At 41.0% G+C, this 24,942-nt stretch overlaps 1 protein-coding gene across 1 annotated transcript in view; it reads right to left on the reverse strand.

The window, feature by feature from the left end:
* ARB2A (ARB2 cotranscriptional regulator A) overlaps nucleotides 1-24,942 on the reverse strand; it is a 973,029-nt gene that overhangs the window by 710,986 nt on the left and 237,101 nt on the right. The gene's annotated exons all lie outside the window — the stretch shown is intronic.

Raw genomic sequence — 24,942 nt, forward strand, 5'->3', positions numbered from 1 at the left:
CCACTTACCCTTTTGAATTGATGTGGACATTTTTTATGAATCTCTGCATTTTAGCCTTTGGACTTTGTTTGAAGGACTATTCACAAACGTGTGTGATATAATGAAATGTTAGATCAGTTGTCTGCGCTACTAGTACTTTTTTCGCGATTCCATATGGGATTTTGATTGGAGTATATTTTGTATGATAGAAAAGGATCGAGGATGAGCGCCGTTTGACTCACACCAAGAAACATATGCTTTCATCATATGATGTTATATCTTGCTGGAAGACGACTTCCCCGCCTTCACCATACTAGGGATCACTGATCCAGATAGACCTCTATCCCTCAGTATCTGGCTTTCAATAACTAAGCCATTAAAAACCAGCGACTGTAAAGCAGGATGGTAGATCAGCCCTTGGGACAACTGGTCTTCTATAAGAGGAAGCCCCTAAGGGACATTTATGGCCACCATACTAATTGGAAGATTCTCGCCCCTGATTCCTTACAGGAATTGTGGAAGAAGCCTGAGCGGAGGATGATGCTGGCTTTATCGTGGCCCTTGGACGCCTGCGACATCTCTCAGAGGACCCCATGATCATGCTTGTGTATCCTCCTGTGGAGTCAAACCTGCTAAAGGAGCTGCATGTAGGACTATGCAAACATAACTGTCTTGAAGGGGGATACCATGAGACTCAGAACCTGTATGCAAATCGGAAGAGAGAACTGTCTGTGTAACAAGCAGCCGGTGAATCACGGTCTGTGGTTCCAGAAATTTGTCCAGAGGAAGGACCACCCTGGTCAGAATTAAAATCAGACCTAGGTAAATCAATTCCCTGGATAGGGATATGGGGGACCTTAGGTAGTTCAGACATCACCTGAACCTTTGCAGGAAACTAAATTCTGCACAAGGAGACTCAGCTTTGTCCCCCTTTCTGGGTACCCCCAAAAAAAACCTTTTGTGGATCTCCTGGGAAAGAGAAAATTGGCCCGTGGGTACATGTGACTGGAAATAAAAAAATGAGTAATTGAAAAAAAAAATCTTTATTGCAAAAAATAGCAGAAAAAATCATCAAGGTTGTGCGCGTAAAGCGCTATAACAAACTTCATTGGAAATCTTGAAATACATGTATAACATATAATACCATACATATAGATATTCATGGGAGTACAAAACATCTTAGTCTCAAAGATAAAAACATAATATATAATGTTAACATAGCATATAAATGTCATGCATGTAATCTGACGCGTTTCGCGAGTCACTGCTCGCCTCTTCAAAAGAGAATGCATTGGAAAAATAATAAATCTGAAAAAACGAAAGAAATAATAATTTCCCGTCGGACGGGTCCACCCCGAAATCGGCGTCATGCCGCACACCAGATGTCACGCCGGCGCTCTTGCGCGGCGTTATCACGTCTACGTGCCACACATCTACGGGTTATAGATGGGGGAGGTCCGCGTCTTTGCGTCCTCTCCCCCACGAGGCTGCAGATGCTTGTTTCTGCTCCACCTGTTGTATGACGTTAGGGCCCCACAGACGACATTTGCCGAATATGCCCATGGAAAGGATGACTCTTGGTATTTCTCTCCTTTCTTATCTTACACACGGCACCCGTTTTTCATTCACTTTACTTGGTAAGTACTTCTTTCTCAATTGCACTATTCCTCCTAATCCCTTATCTCGTGGGTCATTGGCACCCCTCACATACTATCTCATATCCTCACTCTACATAATCACCATGGTTGTTCCATTGCTGGATGTCAGCTTTGCCTCTTCTCTCCGTTTCTCTTTTTGCACTACCCTCATCTCTCACACTTTCCTTCACTCATTGTCACATTCTTTTCACTTCCACACTATTTACTCACTTCTTCCACAGCTTTCACTCATTGCCACATTCCTCATTACTTTACTGTACTAATCATACTAGTCCTTCCTGTACCGTGCATAATATCTGATCATTTATTTATTGTTCAATATACATGATATACTATATATATTATTTATACCCATAATTCGATTAATTCCAATTTTTATGACAGACATGGAAGGCTTATGACTTTACTCCACACATTTGTCACTTACCTCCCATGGGCCCCTCCGTTGCATTGTCGTCCGCTGGGACCCTTCAGCTCCCGGGCCAGACCTACACCACTGCTACCGCACGGAGATCCATTCTCTGATTCCAGTTTTACTGATGTGTGAGTATTGGGCACTCCAATGAGTTCCCCATGACTTACAGAATCTTTTCCAAACAATACTTTTTTGATTTACATTCCAATTATTTCTTTAGTTTTTTCAGATTTATTATTTTTCCAATGCATTCTCTCTTGAATAAGCGAGCAGTGACTCTCGAAACGAGTCAGTATACATGCATGACATTTATATGCTATGTTAACATTATATATTATGTTTTTATCTTTGAGACTAAGATGTTTTGTACTCCCATGAATATCTATATGTATGGTATTATATGTTATACATGTATTTCAAGATTTCCAATGAAGTTTGTTATCCTAGCACTTTACGCGCACAACCTTGATGATTTTTCTGCTATTTTTTGCAATAAAGATTATTTTTTCAATTACTCATTTTTTTGTTATTTCCAATCACATGTACCCACCTCATATAAAGTCCCACGGGCCAATTTTCTCTTTCCTTGTTGTTTGAGGATGGAGGTGGTCTACAGATGGCTCCAGACCAATTCCCCTTTTTGCTTTTGTGGATCTCCTTGGCACTCACCAAAGTCGTCCACAGGGCCAGAAACCAGGGAAGATGTCCCCCCCCATCCCAATAATGGGCGAGGGCAGACCTTCATGCTGAAGGGGTCTTGTCTGCGGGTCCAGAGAAGCTAGCTCTAGGCTTACCAGACCAAGGATGCTTGGAACCTCCTGGGGAAGATTTGAAAGATCTACTTCCCTTATTCTCCATCCCAGAAGCACAAGATAATTTTCTGTGCCAAGAAGGAGGTGCCCCTTCTGTGATGAGGCTCCTTACCTTTCCTAGACTAAGGCAGGAAGGTACGCTTGCCCCTGTGATGCCCTTGATAATGTCATCCAGGTAAGCCCCAAACAGGCGATCGCCTTGAAAGGGCAGATCAATGAGAGCTTTCTTAGAGGCTTGGTCTGCGGACCAATTCTTAAGCCACAGCATGCGCCTAATCACCACCGCTGAAACAAACATTGGACAGCACAGGAGCTGTATCCAAAGCTGCATCACAAATAAATTGTAGCCCATGGACCAACTGGTCTGATAAATCAACATAAGCAGCAGGGACCTGCTCACCCCACAGACGCTGGCGCAAAAGCTTGGCCCATTCAGTTAGGGTCTGAGACACCAGGGCTGAGGCAAAGACTGGCCGCAATGTCGAACAAGCCATAGTAAACATGCTGCAAGCCACAGCCTCTGCTTTCCTGTCAGCCGGGTCTTTAAAGGATGGGGATTCCTCTACTGGGATCATGGCAGGTTTGTTCAACCTGTAAACAGGAGGGTCCATCACTGGTGGACTAGTCCATTTTGTTAAAAGTGACTCCTCAAAAGGGTAACGTACAGCAAAACGTTTGGGAACCACAAAGGGTCATTTTGGTTGTTCCCATCCCTTACAGGAAAATCTGTCAAAAAAAGGGACATAAGGAAACACCTTTGGAGAGCGAAGCGACTTATGCGTACCAAATGACACAGCCACGTCTGTTGCTACAACAGCTACATCCTCCATTCTGAAAGTCTCTCGCACTGCAGTGATAAGTGCGTCTACCAGCGCTTTTTAATTTGCTGCTGTGACCATGGAGGAATCATCCTCCCTATCAGATGGATGTGAGGGTGTGATTGTGATATTAGGCCCCCCTGGACTGGTTGAAGGTGGGGGGGGGGGGGGGGGGAGTCCACAGCGGCATCAGGCTCAGAATCAGATGAGACAGACTGAGCAGAGAAAGGTGGGGGACGCTTCCTCCTGGGCCTTTGCCCACATGCCACTTCCACATGGGACACTAAGGACTGCAGGACTGCCATCAGATGTCACCCTGAGGCGCCATAAGAAAAGGAAGACCTTGCAGTACAAAAACAATCTTTTGGCACCACTAAGGGATCCCCCAAGGCTCAAGATACCTACAGTGGGGATCGAAAGTTTGGGCACCCCAGATAAAAATTTGTATTAATGTGCATAAAGAAGCCAAGGAAAGATGGAAAAATCTCCAAAAGGCATCAAATTACAGATTAGACATTCTTATATGTCAACAAAAGTTTGATTTTTATTTCCATCATTGACACTTTCAAAATTACAGAAAACAAAAAAATGGCGTCTGAAAAAGTTTGGGCACCCTGCAGAATTTATAGCATGCAATGCCCCTTTTGCAAGGCTGAGACCTGCCAGTATCATGGATTGTTCTCAATCATCATCTGGGAAGACCAGGTGATGTCAATCTCAAAGGTTTTAAAATGCCCAGACTGATCTGACCTTGCTCCAACAATCAGCACCATGGGATCTTCTAAGCAGTTGCCTAGAAAACTGAAACTGAAAATAGTTGACGCTCACAAAGCTGAAGAAGGCTATAAGAAGATAGCAAAGCGTTTTCAGATGTCAAAATCCTCTGTTCGGAATGTAATTAAGAAATGGCAGTCATCAGGAACAGTGGAAGTTAAAGCAAGATCTGAAAGACCAAGAAAAATATCAGACAGAACAGCTCGCAGGATTGTGAGAAAAACAATTCAAAACCCACATTTGACTGCACGATCCCTCCAGAAAGATCCGGCAGACACTGGAGTTGTGGTACACTATTCCACTATAAAGAGATACTTTTACAAATATGCTCTTCATGGAAGAGTCATCAGAAGAAAACCTCTTCTACGTCTTCACCACAAAAATCAGCGTTTGAACTTTGCAAATGAACATATAGACAAGCCTGATGCATTTTGGAAACAAGTTCTGTGGATCGATGAGGTTAAAGTTGAACTTTTTGGCCGGAATGAGCAAAGGTACGTTTGGAGAAGAAGGGGCACAGAATTTAATGAAAAGAACCTCTGTCCAACTGTTAAGCATGGGGGTGGATCAATCATGCTTTGGGGTTGTATTGCAGCCAGTGGCACAGGGAACATCTCACGAGTAAAAGGAAAAATGGATTCAATACAATTTCAGCAAATTTTGGATGGTAACTTGATGCCATCTGTGAAAAAGCTGAAGTTAAAGAGAGGATGGCTTCTACAAATGGATAATGATCCTAAACACACCTCGAAATCCATGGGGGATTACATCAAGAGGCGTAAACTGAAGGTTTTGCCATGGCCTTCACAATCTCCTGACCTCAACATAATTGAAAATCTATGGATAGACCTTAAAAGAGCAGTGCGTGACAGAAAGCCCAGAAATCTCAAAGAACTGGAAGGCTTTTGTAAGGAAGAATGGGCAAAGATACCTCAAACAAGAATTGAAAGACTTTTGGCTGGCTAGAAAAAGAGTTTACAAGATGTGCCAAAGGGGGCAGTACAAGATATTAACTCTGCAGGGTGCCCAAACTTTTGCAGATGCCATTTTTTTGTTTTCTGTTATTTTGAATGTGTAAATGATGGAAATAAAATCTAACTTTTGTTAAAATATTATAAGAATGTCTAATCTGTAATTTGATGCCTTTTGGAGATTTTTTCATCTTTCCTTGGCTTCTTTATGCACATTAATACAAATTTTTACCTAGGGTGCCCAAACTTTCGATCCCCACTGTATCAGCAGAGAGAGAGATAACCGGGACCCCCGGGGACTCATTCTACCGATCAGGGGAGCGCCGAGAATTCAGACCCAACATCACCATGGATGCCATCCCTGTTCATAGGTCCCGAGCACAGAAAGAGGAAACTGAGGAGGAAGAGGAGGAGCTTCGGGATCCCCACGAGGCTTCGGTCATCTTCAGTGTCTCCCGGACTTAGTGAAAATGGCCCCCTGTGACATCATCGGACTACACAAACATAGCCGCCAGCTGGAGACCAGCCAGACCAAGGGAAAATGGCCATCAACTACAGATGCTGAAGCATGCTGCCAAGATTTTTCCTGCACCCTTTGCAAGGGGACCCCCCTGAAGGTAGGACACACGTTAGGGGAGACTCCGTTGTGCACTCTGCACCGGTCTCTGCACTGGGATCCCCCTGCACTATACCCACACTGCAAACAGTAGGGCATGCACCTAGGGTCTTCTACACTGGGACCCCTCCAGACTACCGGGGCAGGACATACACTATCCCAGGACCCTTAGACAGTGGGGATAGCGGGGGAGACCCCAGGGGTCTCCGCTGCATCATCTGCCCTGGGTCCCCCACCAGATTCCAGGTCCAGACAGGGTAGAAAGGAAGTGGGGAAAGCCTAGCCCACTGAGGGATTAAAGGAGGGAACCCACAGGCAGGTCCGATCAGCCCATGTCCACTCCAAAAAACAGCCAAAAGGGGAGAGGGAGGACTGTACTTACCATTCCATGGTGCGGGTAATGCTCCAGACAGAATCCTTGCCACCAAAGTAGGGGAGCTGTCGGCCAAGGGATTGCTGCGACTCAGACTCATGCCCAGCCGTAAGCAGCCCTGCTGGACCTTTAACTCGGGGGCCAGCCTCTGTAAGTGAGGCTATGTCGCGGCCGACCTAGCGTGTAGCTGCTGTCTGCAGGCTGGGCTGGGGAGACCCCTGGATCTAGATTATCCGGCCGGTCGCCCAGCCAGACAGGTGACAGTAGATCCACCGAGAGAAAAAACACAAAAAAGATGTAAGGAAGGAGAAAAAATTGCTAGGACCAGAGATCCCAGCTGGGAGCCTAGGTACTTACTCCTGCCTAGACAGATAAAAACGGATTCAGAGAGGGGGGTTATATACAAGCTGAGGGCGGCCCATGGGCGTAGTCAGGTGTTTTTGTTCCGCCTAGTCCTACTCCTGGAGAAGGCAATATAACCCAGTTGTAATGATTTATGGAACGCTGTATCCGTCGATGAACGAAAGAAAAAGGGATTTTTATTACACAAAATGTTGGCTTACTGTGCAAACTTCCCACTGGACCTCATGCAACTTGGATTCTGTGCCTCTCTGCCCTTCCTTCAGACTCTGGGACCTTAATTTCCAAATGAAATGCAAACATTTTCCACAGTCCATGATGATTGGGGGAGCCATATCATCTGCTGTTGTTTGTCCACAGTTTCTTATCAAGTCCAAAGTCAGCGCAGCCCTCTAGCAGAAAATTCTAGAGAACTTCAGGTTTCCCTCTGCTGACCAGCTTTATGGAGAAGCAGATTTCATTTTCCAGAAGGACTTGGCACCTGCTCACACTGTCAAAATTACAATACCTGGTTTAATGATCATGGTTTCACTGTGCTTGATTGGCCAGCCAACTGGCCTGACCTAAACCCTATAGAGAATCTGTGGGGTATGGTCAAGAGGAAGATGAGAGACATCAGACCCAACTAGGCACACGAGCTGAAGGCCAACCAGCAAAGCAACCTGGGCTTCCATAAAACCTCAGCAATGCCACAGGCTGTTTGCCTCCATGCCACGCCGCACTGATGCAGTAATTCATGCAAAAAGGAGCCCCGACCAAGTATTGAGTGCATACTATACTGTACAAGCTTTTTTAGTAAGCCAACATTTCTGTATTAACATTTTTAAACTTCACACTGCACTACACACGGAGTGCAGAGTTCAGGCTATTTCCACAGCTGCTTATCTCGGCCTTCCTCCATCCATATCTAACTTTCCTCCCTGTTCAACTCTGATCTCTGCATGCAATCCCCCCTCCACTGCCCCCATTCACTACCCACCTCTTTAAAATGTTCCACCATCTTCCACGTGTCTTACTTTTGTTGCTGTATTAAGCTGAAGCACCCAGATGGTTCTAGTACCTCCCTGTACACTGTAGGTGGATTCACCTCTCACTTGCAGAAAGATCATCCAGTGGGGATGTTGGCATCCGCAGTGAAACCCGGGCTCCTTCATTTTCCTTGTCCCCATCCTGCACTCAGTGGGAGTCGCTCAGGAGATCATATCTGGGGGAGACAAACTGTCACTTTTAAACATAGAAGCCAAACCTCTGTGTTTACAAGGGATAGTGGCGAGCAGAGAGCCTGAGCCTGAGGTGGTGGAACGGAGTTACACCAAGTTCCAGCTGAAAAAAAAAGAAGCTATATATACATACAGAGAGGGAATATATATATATATATATATATATATATAATTTTTTTTGTACACACACAAATATACATACACATTATACACAGCTATTAATGTCTAAACCTCTGGCAACAAAAGTGATTACACCCTTAAGTGAACATGTCCAAATTGGGCCCAATTAGCCATTTTCCATTCCCTGGTGTCATGTGACTCGTTAGTGTTACAAGGTCTCAGGTGTAAATGGGGAGGAAGGTGTTATCAGTTTGGTTTTATTGCTCTCATTCTCTCATACTGGTCACTGGAAGTTCACCATGACACCTCATGGCAAAGAACTCTGAGGATCTGAAAAAAAATAATTGTTGCTCTACATAAAGATGGCCTAGGCTATAAGCAGATTGCCAAGATCCTGAAACTGAGCTGCAGGACAGTGGCACACTGCATCAAATTTGTCTGCGTGCATGTCATCCCAGAAGAAATCCCCTTCTAAAGATGATGCACAAAGCCACAAAAAAGTTTGCTGAAGACAAGCAGATTAAGGACATGAATTACTGGAACCATGTCCTGTGGTCTGATTAGACCAAGATTTAAAAAAGTATTTATTTCAGATGGTGTCAAGCGTGTGTGGTGGCAACCAGGTGAGGAGTACAAAGACAAGTGTGTCTTGCCTACAGTCAAGCACGGTGGTGGGAGTGCCATGGTCTAAGGCTGCATGAGTGCTGCCGGCACTGGGGAGCTACAGTTCATTGAGGGAACCATGAATGCCAACATGTACTATGGCATACTGAAGCAGAGCATGATCTTCTCCCTTCGAAGACTGGGCCAAAGGGCAGTATTCCAACATGATAACAACCCAAAACACACCTCCAAGACAACCACTGCTTTACTAAAGAAGCTGAGGGTAAAGGTGATGGACTGGCCAAGCAGATCTCCATACCTAAACCCTATTGATCATCTGTGGGGCCTCCTCAAATGGAAGGTAGAGGAGCGCAAGATCTCTAACATCCACCAGCTCCGTGATGTCGTCATGGAGGAGTGTTAGAGGACTCCAGTGGCAACCTGTGAAGCTCTGGAGAACTCCATGCCCAAGAGGGTTAAGGCAGTGCTGGAAAATAATGGCAGCCACACAAAATATTGACACTTTGGGTCCAATTTTGACATTTCCATTTAGGGGTGTACTCACTTTTGTTGTCAGCGGTTTAAACATTAATGGCTGTGTGTTGAGTAATTTTGAGGGGACAGCAAATTTACACTGTTATACAAGCTGTACATTCACTACTTTATATTGTAGCAAAGTATAATTTATTCAGTATTGTCACATGAAAATATAAAATATTTACAAAAATGTGAGGTGTGTACTCACTTTTGTGAGATACTGTGTATATATATATATATATATATATATATATATATACACACACATATATACATATATATACACACACACACACACACACAGAACCTAAAACCATCCCATTTTACTGTCTCTGATGGACAAAGCCACCAGTTCACTTTTCTGTAGGGACCCTTTGCAACATACACAGCCCAGTGCTCCCCCACGACCCAGCCGCCTGAGATTGCTGTGTATTATTTAAACTGCTAAGAAAATTGAAAATTACTCAGGGCTGTGCATGCTCCTCCCACTCCCATGTGCCAGCGCTTAGACCTTTCAGTTGGCCACTCAGGCACAATTCACCAAGTTGTGTGGAAGCAGCTTAGTGTTTTATCAGCCCACATAACAGAAGCCCCAGTTTTTTTCTCTGGGTTTTGGCAGCTAAAAGGGTGCAGAGGAATGCCAAACAGATAGGTTAATGCCCCTTATGGTTTTTTAAGTGAACCTGCTGTTTTACCCAGTATGGGTAAAGTATAGGTTTAGTTTAAATAGAACTTCATGGCTAGAATTATGTATTACATGGCATCAGGACAATATCCCCCCGGACATTATCCCCCGGGCAATATCCCCTGGGTGGTGTAATGTAAGGATGCTCTCCATTTCCATCAGAATATTCTATTTATTTTATAAAAGTACCCCTGCTTGAAATCTCTACTTTAACAATGAGAGCAGAGTCACTGCTTATCTGAAATACACAATCATATTGCTCCAAAAGGGCTTGTATGTTAAACCAGGTATCACACATATGTAAAAATGATCCATTATATCTGTCACACATCAGGGATAAGGATGAGGAGCTCTTCATGATATTGTAAACCTGGGATTTGTACCATCAAGTAAAACAGAGGTAAAAAAAAACTTCTTCAAAAAAATAAAAATGGAAGTTTCATTTAACTTATATCCACCTCGTTGCTTAAATAAAAAAGAAAAAAAATAGCTCACCCTGGTTTTCGACACTTACACAAGACATGGGTGACATCAAGGTGCTTCCTGGGAGCTCTAAGTTCTGCAACAATATGCTCCAGCCCATTACAGGAGCACATTTTTAGCAGGACTTCAAGTGCCCTCTCACCTAGAAGGCATGGGAATGTCACTAGCACCTCCTGGAAAGTGTCAATAAGGTAAGTTTGCTTAAACTATTTTTCAATGGCTTTTGATCATTTAGGAACTGTGAATACAGCACACTTTCCATTTTCATGGAAGCTCAACTTCAAAGAGCATCTCCAGAGACAGAAAAAAAAACAACGCTTTCCCTCCCCATTTCCTTGCACCAAACAGGTACATTAAAAAAAAAAAAAAAAAAAAAAAAAAAAAAAAAAACACACTTTAAAGCCTTAACTACTTACAAAACTGTATCCTTAACAGGCCAGGCTTTTTTTATTTTGTTCCCTTCCACAGTGCCCATGTTTCTATCTGGGGATGTGGATGCAGCTACTGGGTCCGCACCCCACAGGGTCCTGTAAACATGGCAGGAAGCGGACACAAGTTGGCTTAGCTTTAGGAACCTTTTTCTGCATTTTACAGTCTTTTTATTTTTTTAATAGAGGGGATGGAAGCAGGGTGTTAACTTCTAACAGAATGTGCTTTAATAGTATAATTAAAAGGTTGTCTTTTTTTAAGCTGAAAGAGTGGTGAGAGGTGAGAAACTATGTCAGGTCCTCTTTGCTGTCTGTGTCCCTGTTAGGGAGCTTCACTCTCTCAAATGGTCCTAATCACTAATGTCATGGGGAAAAAAGTGAGGGTAAGGCCAGGTTCACACATATGCGAATTGGATGCGGGCTTCCTAGCATCCAATTCCCATGACAGGAGAGAGTGACCGGCACTAAATGGAGCCGGTTCAAACAGCTCCGGGACAGCCGTAGTTCACATTTCAAAATATCTTTCGTTCTGATTCAGGTGCAAATTCAGGCATAAATTTGGATCTGATTCGCGCCTGAATCTCACCGACGCAGGGAAGGACCAGACCCCATGCTGTGAACCGTGGCCGAAGCATAAGTGAACCCAGCCTTAATCAAAATGTGAAGATGAACTCCAGGAAAGTGACAAAAACAACCCTTGCAGTGTCCTCACTCCCCAAAAATTAGATATACTTTAAATATTTTGACTGAACAATGAAATAAAACATTATCTATGCTGTCAATGATTTAACTTTAATCTTTTTTTTTAACCAAATGTAATAGGATACTGCAAATGAATGTAACTTATTCATGCTACTTGCTTTTTCTACAATGGGAAAGATGAATAGGCCTTAAACAAACCAACAGCATCATGGAACTACGTTTTATAACACATACACATGTACTTCATAGCGGTCTAATGGGGCACAAGATAAACATTTGAAGTTTTAACAGCTAGAAATAAAACATTTTTCAATAATTTTGTTCTGTTTTTTTTTTTGCCCATCAACATGGCCTAACTGGTTGAACCATCTTTTTTTCCTTATAGAAAAATCTTTATATTTTAGGAGCAGAAATTTCAGAGGTATTCTTGCAAAAAGTAAAGCGAAACAGCCGATTACTTTCATGAAGAAAATTTCTTTACAGAACAATCAGACTCTAAAAATCATGTATAGAGATTAGTCATAGCAAGACTGGAAGCTACAATCTCAAAGAAGGGAGAAAAAAAATCCACTTGAAAGTAGCATCTGCCCTGAAATCTCTGGAGTTCAGTGTTATTTTATAAAACCTGAAACCAGCAGAATATATCTATGGGCTATGGAGCAATTTAGCAGGCTGGCAAATGAGATGTGAAACCCCAAAACCCCCAGCTGTCTGCTCAGGAGCTATCAGTGATGAGTTCATCTCAGTGCTAGGACATCTGCAGCAACAGTGCTCCCAGCAAGTACACTCTATATAATGTGCTGCAAAAAAGTGAGAATAAAGTAAAATATATTCAAACTATACTACTACTGCAATATTTGTGCTTCCAATAAGAATTAAAAAAAAAAAAGGCAAGTAAATCAGTGGCTAAAGCATCATAGATTATTGAAGCACAATCCCAACTGTTTTTTATCCGTTACACTAACAGAATACAAACTAAAAGGTGATTCGGGTTCTGTATGTCTGATCTCTGAAAACCTTCAAAGATCTCTCCTTGATCTCAGCAAACACAGCAGTGAACAACGTTATTTATGCATTAATTTATCTTTTTCATCAAGGGCGGCTTATGTGGTCTTTACTGACTTTGGTATCTTATCATCGCTGTAGCATTATATGCACTTGTAACAGGATAATGGATCTCGCCTTACAATGCCTACAAACTCAGCCCAGAGCCTCGTAAAACAAACAGTCATAAACGCCCCCATCACAGCCCAAATCTTAATGAATAAAAATGAATATTTTGTCAAATAATAAAGTGACAGGTTTATTTGGAGAGCAGACAAGAGCATATAGAAAAAAAGTATAGCTGCTTCCAGTCTGTAGGAATGCTGCCATCTATCTGCAACTCAGCAGAAAGCATCTGTTTTAGAAACCACAAGAAACACATGCAATATTGCTTAGTTTATGGAAAATCAAAAGACTGGAAATAACGGTAAAGGTGAATATGAGAAGCATGAACTCACTTTCAATCTGTCTCATCTTGAAAAAAAAAAAAAAGAAAAAAAACACAATACTCTAAACAAAAAAATAATATGAAAACGAAAACAGGGCCTCAAGCAGTTGTCTTTGCTCATGCCAGTTGTCATGCCTAAATTCTGTTGCCCCATGATTCTTTGCTTTGACACTGAGATCTGCACAGCCACCAGAGATAATTATTTCACCTTCAGGCCATCAGGCACTCCGTTTTGATCACAGAATGAAGTACTCGTTTTCTTATACGCCATCTACAAATGTTGGTTAGAGGAAGTAGCAAATATATATATTTTTTTTTTCCCACTTTGTTTTTGTACTTTTTTTTTTTTTAAATACATGTTTAAAAAAAAAAAAAAAAAGAAAAAATAGTAATCTAAGGATATTTTTTACGCTGCAAAGGATTACATGATAATATATTAATCACATAAAAGCATTGCAAAAATAACTTCTGTTTTAAAATCAGAGAGCCTGGAAAAAACAAGATACATGGCTAATACGAAGGAACAAAATTAACAGAACATAGACTTCTTTTTGGGTTTTAGCCAACAGCAATCCATTAGATAATGTACAAAGGGGCTTAAACTGTAACAAAGAGGAGTGGATACTAAGAGCAATAAAACTCCTTGTTTCATGTCCACAGTGTGGGCTGAAGTTAAAACCTGCCTGGTTGTGCAGAGCAAAACCTATACATTTCTTTGATTTGGCTTTCTAAATAAAAAATAAAAATAAAGAACGATCACTATCAAGGGTTAATAAAACACAGAGTAGGAAAAGAATGTCTTTCAACCAAAGGTAACCAAGAGTAAAGTATGACAGACATAAATGGTAGTTTGGGGGACTACACTAGATTTTCCTAGTCACTCTAGTTTATGGGAATGCATGTTCACCACAAAAGGTGTACAATAGCAAACAGTACAATAATAATTTTGTGTTAGCATATCTATTAAATAATAAATGATTATGTACAATTTCAGATACCCCAATACAGAAAACCCAAGCTGGAATGATAGCTGGGGAGGGGGGAATTACTCTAAACTGCAATATATTTTTGGCAACAGATACGTTTTTGTATTTTACGTGGTTATAATTTTTGTGACGGCATTTACCAAAACAGCACCTTGCATAACCATCCCTATGAATAAAAAAACTGGTACAGATGCCCATGATAAAAAAGTATATTGACCCCAATTGTACTCCTGGTGCAAGTCAGATTACATTATCATGATAGTATATAGGACTATGACAACACTGCCACCTATGCCAAGTTATGTCACTTTCCTTGAATGATCTAAATGATTGTTCATTCTGCAACAGTTATAGCTCCTGATGTTGAGGTGAGGCTCCCCTTCAAAACAAGTGTCTCTGGTTCCAGCTTCTGTTTTTATGCTAATTACAGATTCTACTCCGCAAAAAAAAAAAAAAAAAATGGCAATTTTTATATACTTCAAAGCGGAAAATGTATGTGTGTAATAAGGGCTCTGTAAACAGAATATGATTTGGTAATGCTGTGATTACACTGCAAAAAAACTATCTGTGAATCAATTTGCAGCTGCGCTTAAGCTTATCTATGCTGGAGAGGTTAAAAGGACATTGAAATATGCAGCTAAAATAAGCTTTTCCCTGCACACTGGTGGATCTGGTTAATTGTATTTAGCACAGTTTCTGTGCTGGTTGAGGTAAACAATGTCCTAAAGCAATGCACTAAGCAACATTGGCGTTCTAGCATAAGATTAAAGGAAGGGGTCAGCACATTCCCATAACATTACTGGCTTGCTATCCCCACATAATGTATGTTCACACCACTCCCCAGAGTTTCCGAAAAACGAAGCCATCCTATTGGTGCAGCGCACCTGGGAATTTCTGCACAACTAAAAAGCCTTTGGCAAAATACCTAGTCAATATCATACTGATGTTTGTGTGTGAGAGAAATCAAATTATTAACAAAGCTTATACATAAATCAAAAAGGGTTTCATGAAAACCATAGCTTAGAAAAGACATTGCCAGGTCTAGGTGGAAAAATAAGAGATAAGCCGACGGTAAGATCACAATGTGCAGGTTAAATTGAATTTGAACATTAAAACTTATCTGGAGAGTACTTTAAGGATTAGCAGGACTATTCTCTGCTCTTCCAAAGGCTACATTTTGCTATTTTAACTGGCAATTATCCTTGTCAAGACAACACTGGTCTATGGTATGTGGGAAGGAAGAGACAACAGAAATAGAAGTCACTGAGAAATATACAGTACAAACAAAAAAAAAAACCTGAATATTGCAGGCAAAGACTACAAATAAATTATTTATTTCCACTCATTACCGTTGACCTTTCAGAATTTACATGTTGCCTCATTTCCCTTACTCGCATTTGAGATAATCATGCCCTCAGTTTCTCGAGTATAAATAATATATAGGCAGTCATCCTGTGTGAGCCTTTGTTTGTGCAACAGTGTCCTCAGATAAACAATGAGACCAGCCTAGCTGTGTTGTTCTCCTCGGTTATCGCTTCCATATAAAGAGCAAGAAATCGGAAGTTTCCAGGAACATCTGCATACTACATATAAAATCATTAATAAAAACACCCAATAATAAAGGCTTACATAAATATATAAATATTATGCACTAAATATTATGCACTACTAAACCGGCCAGAAGCGTGTTTAATTACTTGCATTACAAAGGATATATATATATATATATATATATATCTCCACACACACTATATATATATATATATATATATGCACATACATACACACACACACACATACACATTTATTCAAACATTAGATGTAGACAGCATGATACAAGCATGTACAAGATTCTATATTGCCTAAAATAGGGAAAATGTGCATAAATAAAACAAGCATGTTCTAAATCTTTGGATTGCACTGCTGCACTTACTTAAATTATTTAGCATCACTGAATACACTGAACTTTTCAATGGAGATATATCTCTATATATATATATTTTTTTTTTTTTACAAGGAAGTGTGGCAGCCATTGGTCACCCCCTGCCATTGCTCTTCTAGCACATTCTAGGAGTGTGTTCATGAGGTAAAATGTAGGCCGTGTTAACCTTTAATGTTAACCCGTTTTTAGCGAGCAGTCTTTGTGGTATGGCCCAGTGTTTGACCAGTCAGGCCTGAAAAGGCCTTTATAAACCACTTGCTGAACCATTCTAAGTTTTCAGTTAACTAACCATGTGAAGACAGAAAGTATATGGCCAGTAAGGTGCCTAAGAAAAGTTAAATCTACCATCTACACATGTTGTGTCTTTACTTTTTTGTTTTTACTTAATTTGACACTAAAGTCTGTCTTAAAAAATATTTTAAAGTATGTATTCTTAACTTGAAAAGTACTATTGCTCTTTTTTTTTTTTTGCTCCTGTGATTTGACTTTTATTTTAGAGAGTGGCTACATTCATTCTCCATGGTCCCACTGTATGCAAGACTGTAGTCACCCTCTCTTGCTCTCTCCCAAGATAGACTCTAAACTATGGGGTTGCAAAGAGCAGTGCACATGCTGAAATTCAAGTTTTGTAATAGATAAGAAGTGTATGCAAAGGAAAGTTGGGGTTTCTTTAAAGTGTGTCAGGGAAATGATTGTATATCACTGCTGAAAAACTATAGTTGAAAATTATGAGACATGTGAGGTGCATATATATTTTTTGTGGCATAATGAAAAGATGCATGCCATCTGCAAATACAATGTATCCTCCACCAGCTACAATTTTATATCAACCAGTATTATATCTGGTAAAGCAGGCACAATTTATATGACTGCCAAGGGGGAAAAAATGGCACAATAGCAACACTTTCATTTCAGCCCTCATCCATTGCAAAATGAAACATATATTCCACAGCTAAACAAATACAAAGTATTCATAAAGGGTGCAGAAAGTGTTGCATGTAATTAAGTCAAGTTGATTTGTATTTGGATTTCAGTACCCCATGCAATCTAATCTCAACACAAAATAAAAATTGACTATCTACATAAAAAAACATTTAAAATCCTCTGAGATCAAAGCAAACCGATAGTAACTTGAATGGCTGGCATTTTACTCCCACATAGAAAATGATTGTTTTAAACATTAAACAAAAAATATACTTAAAAAGTAAAAAAAAAAAAAAAAAAAAAAATGTATTTATGGATGGAGGAAATGTTGCTATGCATGGCTGGAAAAGATCAATAAAACTTTTTTAAAGGCACAAGAATCACAATTTAAATCTCATACGTATAATCAAATATTAAAGTATGCATGAGAATAATAATCAAAATGGTTATTTAGTGCCCGCTTCATATTCTATTCTGAAATACAGCAATGCAGAAAATTAAAAACAAACTGCAAATCTAGTCAGGAAAAGAAACTGAATATTTATAAGTAAAATATAGTTTTCATTGTATAAGCCTGCAAATAAGATATCTTGTTGCTACGGTAATATATGACATTATAGCTTGCTAAGAAGTTACATTTCATCACCTACTATTATGTATAAAACACGTTTTTGTTTAGCGCAAGAAAGAATTCACATTCTCTAAAGAAAATACAGATTCCCCCTGTAAACACATCTACTTTAGACTCCAAAATACATTTCATCCCAAGATTCTTAACTGGACTATAAAAAACTGAATTCTAAACCGGACTACAAAAATTTGTAAGCAAGAGCAAGTGAGACTAAACACAGCACACAATTTCAAAAAACATATTGCTAAAAGAATGATGTACAGAATGCAAAATATCACCTGATGCTGTAGGTTATAAACGTCTACCATGACTGATTTTTCATGATCTTGTTTATGTTGGCTATTACCTAAAGATGTAACGCACAAGATGTACAGAGGGCCTATAGAAACTACTGCTTATACAATATACATAGCATACCAGCAGATATACCATAGTAGATGACTGTACAGGAATCGCAACTCCTTCAATAGCTATATTGCACTAAAGTTTACATATTACTGAAGTGATGTATATCATTGTTTGACTTTAAATCAAATCTAAAAAAGATTAAGAAAAATAAATAGCACACTACAGTGCATATATTTAGACCAGTGTTTCTCAAGTTCGGTCCTCAGGGCACACTAACAAGCAAGGTTTTAAGTATTACCTTGGGGAGCTGCAGACTAGAATACTGCAATCACTGAGCAGCAAATGATATCACCTGTGATGTATTTCAGTTTTCTTGCAAACCTGGCCTGTTAGGCTGGCCATACACTATACAATTTTCTTATTCAATTTCCTTTAGATTTACCTTAACCACTCTAGAACCGCTCACAGTAATACTACTGCGGCAGAGTGGTTCGTTATCGTCCAGCGACGTAGTATTAACGTCGTTGGACTCCTCCCCTTCTGGGCGGCGCTTGCGCGCCGCCGGAGGCTCGCTCCCGCTGTTTTCATTCACAGCGGGAGTCGGGCCAGGGGAGGAGCAGCGGCGATCGCCGCTGCTCTTACCCGATCGTCGGGGATCGAGTCTGGAGATCCGCCCGCTGTGTGTAAACACAGCGGGCGGATCTCCATAGTGACAGGGAGTGACAGATCGGACTGTTCAGCATAGCTGGACATCCGATCTGTCCATGACTCACACAGTCACCTCCCCCTCTACACGTCAGTAAGCACCAGGCATACATTAACCCCTCCCTCTCCAATAAAATTAACCCCTTCCCTGCCAGTGTCATTTTTACAGTAACAGTGCATATTTATAGCACTGATTACTGCAGTAATGTCACTGGTACCCCCAAAAGTGTCAAAAATGTCAGTCAAGGGTCCGATCTGTCTGCCGCAATGTCGCAGTCCCGCAAAAAAAAAAATCGCAGATCGCCGCCATTACGCGTTAAAAAAAAAAACACCAAAAATGACAGAAATCTTTCCCTTTGTTAGTAAACGCAATAACTTTTGCGCAAACCAATCAAAATACGCTTATTGCGATTTTTTTTACCAAACATATGTAGCATAAAACAAATTGGCCAAAAATTTTTAAAAAAATTGGTTTTTACATCTTTTTTGGGGGGAATTTCATATAAAAAAATGTTAAAAATATTGTTATTTTTTCAAAATAAACGCTTTTTTTTGTTTATAGCGCAAAAAGTAGAAATCGCACAGGTGATCAAATACCACCAAAAGAAAGCTCGGTTTGTGGGAAAAAAAAGGACGTAAATTTAGTTTGGGTACGGCGTCGCACGACCGTGCAATTGTCAGTTGAAGTCGCACAGCGCCGAATCGCAAAAAGTGGCCTGGACGGAAGACAGCAAAATCCTCCGGTGGTAAAGTGGTTAAACTACGTAGTGCAAGGGCCTGCCTGACTGCATACAAATTGAAAGTGTTTAGGTTTGACTCTATATTACATGGTTTTGGTAAATCTAAAGGAAAGTTGAACAAGAAAATTGTATAGTGTATGGCCAGCCTTAGTGTGCCCTGAGGACGGGAGTTGAGAAACACTGATTTAGACAACAGAAAACTAAACCAAAACATGTGCCCCGAAGAGTCAGCAGAACTAATATGAAAATAATTTAAAAATAATCTAAGAATGTGAATAAACCATGTGTAATATTAAAAGAAGAGTAGAAAGGAGTGGCCAATTCTTGAGCAGTTCAAAGTTACAAAGGGGGTTATTTAATAAAACTGGAGAATACAAAGGTCTGGTAAAACTCTGCAGAGAAACCAATCAGCTTCCAGGTTTTATTTCCAAAGCTTAATTGGACAAACTGAAGTTAGAAGCTGACTGCTTACTCAGCTGCACCAGTTTTAGTAAATCCCCCCCCCCCCCCCATAGTGACAGACAGAAAAATGGATTTTTGTAAAATCTTACCGTAAAATCCTTTTCTCTTAGCTCATCGACAGACGTAGTCCTCGGTGATACACCACCTTCGGGTTATGTTACCTCCGCAGGAGCAGGACTAGACAGGAAATTAAAAAGCTCTGGCCACACCCTAGGGGCAGTCCCAGAGGGTATATCCTCTCTCTCTCTGCCTCAGCAAATCAGTTATGTGAAAAAGCAGTGCTTAGAGAATTTAACCCAACCCAACTCCAAAACAGAGGGGCGGGGACTACGTCTGTCGATGAGCTAAGAGAAAAGGATTTTACGGTAAGATTTTACAAAAATCCATTTTTCTCTAGCGCTCATCGACAGACGTAGTCCTCGGTGATACACCACCTTCGGGACGTCCCAGAGCAGTATCACAACTGAGGGGTGGGAAAATGGAAATCAAATCCCAATCTAGAAGGCCCAACCGGTGCCAACTAGAAGTTTACAATGCTCATCCTAAATGATGAGACTCAACAAAAAAATTTTTCAAACAGAAAAAAACCCTCGAGGTAGACCACCGGTCTCCTCAAATTGCGGCCTGCAAAACCTTGCGGCCAAATGAGGCATCCGCCGATGCCGTCACATCAATTTTATAGAATTTAGTAAAGGTATGTACCGACGACCAAGTGGCCGCCTTACATACCTGGACCACTGACGCCTGATGGCGAAAGGCCCAGGAAGTACTGAGCACTCGAGTGGAGTGCGCCCTAACAGGGAACGGAGGACTCTGACCCTTAATAGAATAAGCCTGTACCACCGTTTGTCTAATCCATTTGGCAATGGTCGCGGCAGATGCAGGCAAACCCTTTCTGGGGCCATCCGTGATCACAAAAAGTGAATCCGTCTTACGGAATGATTCCGTAGCTTTCAGGTATACCCTGATTGCCCGAACCACATCCAAGGAATGCAACGCATGTTCCCGATGATGCTTGGGCTGAGGACACAAGGAAGGTAGTACAATATCTTCATTCAGATGAAAATCTGAAACCACCTTAGGAAGAAAAGATGGCTTAGGATGAAGTACTACCTTATCCCTATGAATCACTAGGTATGGGGACTGGCATGATAATGCAGCCAGTTCTGACACCCTGCGAGCAGAAGTAATAGCCACCAAGAAGACCACCTTCTGGGATAAAGTAAGCAAGGGAATCTCCCTGATGTTTTCAAAGGGAGGTTTCTGTAGAACCGACAAAACCAAATTAAGATCCCAGGGCGGTAAGGGCGCGCGGACTGGAGGAGCCAGGTGCCGCACCCCCTGGATGAAATTCCGCACCAAGGATTTGGTAGCTAAAGGTTTCTGAAAGAAGATTGCTAATGCTGAAACTTGACCCTTGATGGTGCTCAAGGCTAGCTTCTGCTCAACCCCTTGTTGCAAAAAGGCCAATATTCGAGACACCGAATAGGTACGTGGAGGAAATCCTAAAGATTCGCACCACGCAATATAAGTCTTCCATGTGTGATAATAGACTTTGCTGGAAGTCGCTTTCCTTGCTTTAATAAGGGTAGGAATGACAGAAGTAGACAAACCTCTGTCCTTCAGTACTTGGGTCTCAATGGCCAGGCCATTAAAACCAGCGACTGTAAAGCACGAAGGTAAATAGGTCCTTGAGACTACAGACACTCCCTGAGACGAAGTTCCCACGGAACGTCTGCGACTAACCTGTCCAAGTCGGCCAGGCCGGCTTGAAGAGGCCAGCCTAGAATTTCTAGGACCACTGGCGCTGATTGGATCTGAACCAGGCGTCCCTAGAGGTATCTGGCCCCGACCATCCGAGAAAGTCTGGTCGTTTTCTGTTCCCACACATTTATCAGATACCTGATAATTATCAGGCAAGGTGATCTTTTCTGGTTGAACCTCAGGGACCGAAGTCACCCGACTAGAGGCTACTTGGCCTATCTGGTCAATCAGATCCGATTCCTGTGAGGTATCGGGACTAATCTTAGGAAAAGGTAAAGGAAAAGATCTATACAGGGAACGGTAACTACCGCTTCCTGTACTTAAATGTTGGAAGGGAAGAATCGCACCGGTAGTAGTGGTTGATGCTCGATCTAATGTCCTGAATACCGGTGAAAACGTCCCCCCACCCTGAAATTGGGTGGGGGCGCACCTTCAGGCTGTGTACTCCTTTACTTCGGGTTTGGCTGGGTTGGTCCTCTGCTTGTCCGACCAGCCCTTCTTGAACCCTCCTGGAGGAGTCTTGCCTTTCCCGGAAGTACCAGCCGGGCGTCCTTTATGGGCGGTAAAGAAAGGTCCTCGCTTATTGCGAGGTTCCTTAGCTTTTGCAGCCTGTGGCAAAAAAGTACTCTTGCCCCCGGTGGCATCCTTAATGATTTCATCTAGGTTGGCTCCAAATAGACGATTCCCCTGGAAAGGGAGATTGGTCAAAGTCTTTTTGGAACCTAGGTCAGCTGATTTGCTGAGGCAGAGAGAGAGAGGATATACCCTCTGGGACTGCCCCTAGGGTGTGGCCAGAGCTTTTTAATTTCCTGTCTAGTCCTGCTCCTGCGGAGGTAACATAACCCGAAGGTGGTGTATCACCGAGGACTACGTCTGTCGATGAGCGCTAGAGAAACATAATTTTCATTAAAGAGAACCTGTCAGCACAAGTAACTTCAAATAGGGCAAGCTTCGAAGGAGGAATGTCACCATAAGGTATATTATAAAGCAGTGAATCTAGTATTCACCAAACGGTCACTGCATCTGAATCTTCACAATGCGTTTTAAAGGACAATGATTGATTCACCACCAATTATTGTTTGGTGAAAATCACACAAATATAAACTTGCCCCTATGCGTAATGCCTTAAAGGTATACTCTGCCTTGGCAAAAGCACCAGTTTTAAGAGTCAAACAATGGCTGCCCATAGCAATGTATAGGAGCCTTGAACATAAAACAGCCGCCTGACTCACTCAAGTAAAAATGAGCAGCACATTTAAAGCACGGTCTTTAAAAGTAATTGGCGATGCAATTTTTAACACTCCCAAAAATCACTGGACTAATATAACAGTTCCATTCTGAATATTTAACATGCTCAACTAAACTGGCTGGAAGGGTTTCTCCTCTACGTTTCTCTAAACTGGACTGCAAGGTGTAAATTGAAAATTAGATATAGCCTCAGTATTAGCTGTAAAAGTCTTATAGTTAGGTCAACCCTGTTAAAGCATTAAATCACAAGTACGAACACTTTATCATAATGCATATGAAAAGGCAAACTTGCTAAAATAAAAGTGGGCTTTACAAATGCAGCTACCAGAGTGTCATGGTATTATTAATGTGCCTGTATAGAATCCATTAACACCTCCTGTGTTACCACAGCCTGCAAAGAACAGTGCAGTCAAGGCACAGAGTGCAAAGACATACATGAATATATGGGTTGATCATCCTTCTTCCTTCTCCAGAAAATAGTCATCAAATAGTAATGTACCTAGACACACTGTGAATACATCTAAGGGAACAAATAGCTTGTTCTAGGGAATAAAATCGCTAATGAAAAAACTTGCTTATTATCGGCATACTAAAGCACTGTAGTCTTCAGATTTAGATATGCAAGTACTTCTCCTGGAACCTGATGAACAATGCTTCAAAATTATCTACCACTAGCAAGAACTTCAAGGATAATGCTACTTCTTATGAATCCATGAAAGGCTTTACCAAGAGTTATAATTTAGGCTTCAGAAGGACTCAACTGCTGTGGATCTTCAAATCTCTGAAGAAGGAGTCCTCTAACACTTGCCATAGAATGACTGGGCCCAATAAATACATATTGGCCTGTGAGCTTTTAAATCATCATTAGAAAAGTCTAAAGACAACCCGGCTTGTAGTAAATCTATGATTCCACAGTTATATCCCCTAATGTGAAGTGTGTATTGTATATAATAATCTAAAATATGGATAAACTTACCATAAATAATATTCAACAAACCAATTATCCTGTAAACAGTACATGTTAAAACATACAATGTTCGGAAACTTTTAACGTTTCTTCCCCAGTCATAATATTCAAAGGGGGTACTACTTCTAATATCACTAATAGATAAAACCACAGAGCGCAGATTATATAAATATATAGAAAACTACGTTTTATCATCACTATCTGGTGGGGACTTTATTCAAATTATAAATGGCATTCTGGATGATGTGATCATTAAGGTTACATTACAAAATATGCTCTTACAGTGAAATTGCCATTTTCCATATGTATAAAATATTTAGAGTTGCAGATATCCAAGTAGCAGTTTCAGAATTGTTGCTCAGCTCTTTTCATCAGGTCTTAATGGGGTCATCTGGTGATGAAATTGTTTTTTACCCCTTCAGTATAAGTGTCACCAACGGAGTGACCCTATTTAAAGGAAGCTAGATAAATGTAATCAGGGCCATGTGGAACAGTAACCACCCCCATTTTATAAGAACATGTACTACAAGTATTCATCAGTATGCAACTGCATATTACTATACGACCAATATCATGATTTTTACCCCTTACATCTACATGCAATGGATGCACCTTTCTAGCCAAAGGCTTACATTTGCTATAATCAAACAATATACTCCTATTAACCCTTTCATTATTTCTTGACTGAGGGGCTGATTTGTAAAAGCAGAAGCCAAGATGTGGAGCCATTGCCCTTAGGTGATTTATCCATTAACCCACAGGATCTGATGGGTTGCTGAGGAAAGATTTCCTTTCTTCCAGTATTTATATGTTATTGTCTATAAAATAAAACCCTGCTGTTGAAAGTAATAATCTTCAGAAAGGATGACATTTAAGTCTTTAGACTTACAGGGGTTAATTTACGAAGGACCAATAGGCTGTTCATTTTGCAAGGAAAGTTACACTTTACATTAGGATCTTCCCCAGAGCTAAATGAATGTGGTGAAATTTCACTTTGCAAAGAATACAAAACCACATGCAAGGAAAAGGAAAACAAAAAGCATTTTTGTTTGTACATGATTGGATGATGAAAGTCAGTAGAGATTCACCTCATTTACTAAACTCCGGGGAAAAGTCCCATGCACAGTGAATAGTCTATTTGCCTTAATCAGCTCCGTAGCCCTTTAGAGATGAGCAAAG

This window comes from Pelophylax lessonae (assembly GCF_965119305.1).
Source record: "Pelophylax lessonae genome assembly, chromosome: 1".
In the NCBI taxonomy this organism is placed as follows: Eukaryota; Metazoa; Chordata; class Amphibia; order Anura; family Ranidae; genus Pelophylax; species Pelophylax lessonae.